Below are 1,784 nucleotides of genomic sequence, written 5' to 3'. Positions count from 1 at the left end.
GGTGGATCGGGCGACGCGGAACAATCGAGTGGCCTCCGCGTTCGCCTGATTTAACACCTCTAGACTTTTTTTTGTGGGGCTATTTGAAATCGCGTGTGTACACAAACAGACCAGGTGATTTGGAAGAACTTAAAAACCGTATTCGTTTTGAAATAAATCAAATCGACCCGGGAATGCTTGAACGAAGTGTAGACGGCGTTTACACACGCTTAGGACAATGCCAAATGGTACAGGGTGGGCAATTCGAACAATTTCGCTAGACTTACACAAACATTAGTGTAATTTTACTCGTTTGAAATGTAATTTTGTCAACTTTGTCCTTTTCGGAGCCATTAATAGTGTAAGTAGACAATTATCACTTATAAGAACTTAAGGTGCATTTTTCTAAAAAAAATTGTTATGTAAGACATCGAAATTTTCACACCGTTGTTTAGATAATTATCACTGTCATCAATTTCGAACGAAAAAAATATGGGTTGTCATTTAAAAAAAAAATTATGTCATCGCTGCCGTAAGTGGACTATCGAAAAAAAAAAAATGTTCCACATAACATGGTGCCCTGGATCAAATAAAAATCGACGGGTCTCACCGTTTTTCGAAAAAAAAATTGTTTAACGAAAATATGAATTTTATGCAGAACTTTTTTACCACGCTGTATACCTACTATTTCTATCTACATGGAATTCTATATCATCTTTTTTGTGTAACACATTTTTCATTTGTTTAAAACTTAAGCTATTAAATGTAGACTGTTTTTGAGACTAAACATTACAAAATGTTGCTTTCTTCATTAAAATGATTAACCTAGTTAAAAGTACTTGTACTGGAAAAATTGTATTTTTAAATAAAGTACGAAACACTTTTTATGTGAGAAAAGATCCAAAATTTAAAATTTCGGTCTTAAATAAGTGAAAAAATGACACACCAAAAAAGACGTAGCGACAACTACATAAATTAAATTGAGGAGTTCTATTATCAAATAAGTGGCTTATAATACTGCAAAATAGTTCTCAATACAAATTTTCTACTAACTCCACTGTTTTATTTCCTGCACAGTGGGTTTTTTAAAGTATTTCATAAAAACGATTTGGAACTAAGATTTTTTCAACTGAACTTCCGAATCTCGCAATTTTTCGGATTTCTTAAAGCTCCTCCTTCGATGAAAACATGTTTCTGGCACTTATCAAGTTTGGTATCTGGCGGTTTTTTTCTTTTAAAAACTTATAAATATTAAATCGGTCCCGGGTATGTACAAAACGGCGGAAACTTTAGATTTTATAAAGTTTCAGGCAAGTTCCTCTCGGGGGAATAAAGAAACAGATTTTATTTTATTTTCAATAGGAACTGAGTGCTATCAGTTGAAATTTATTATCGGAGGGTGCAGAAGTTTCAGTTGTAACGTATAAATCTCATGTGGTTGTATAATTTCGAAAATATTCACTAGGATTGCTAATCTATAAAGTTGAATCCTTAATACTTGTGTTTCCTTGAGCGAAAACAAAGTTGAATTACTTATAGTTCAAAGCTTCAGTTGTAAATAACTATTTTTTTACCGATTGATTACTTCTTCTCTTTTTTCATTATCAACGAAGATAATTTTACCATTTAAAATTTTCGGCGCACAACGAAGTGATGATTTGATCCATTTGACTAATAATAATGTAAAAAATAATGCCCATTTCCTGGTGATATTTCACAAATCACAAATCCAAAAGTTTCACAATTACAAATGATGACTGCCCCTTTTCAGCCACGCACTTTTCATCGTAAATACATTAATTAAC

The sequence above is a fragment of the Anoplophora glabripennis genome, unplaced genomic scaffold, assembly GCF_000390285.2.
Source record: "Anoplophora glabripennis isolate ALB-LARVAE unplaced genomic scaffold, Agla_2.0 scaffold362, whole genome shotgun sequence".
NCBI lineage: Eukaryota > Metazoa > Arthropoda > Insecta > Coleoptera > Cerambycidae > Anoplophora > Anoplophora glabripennis.
This window is presented reverse-complemented; position numbering follows the sequence as displayed.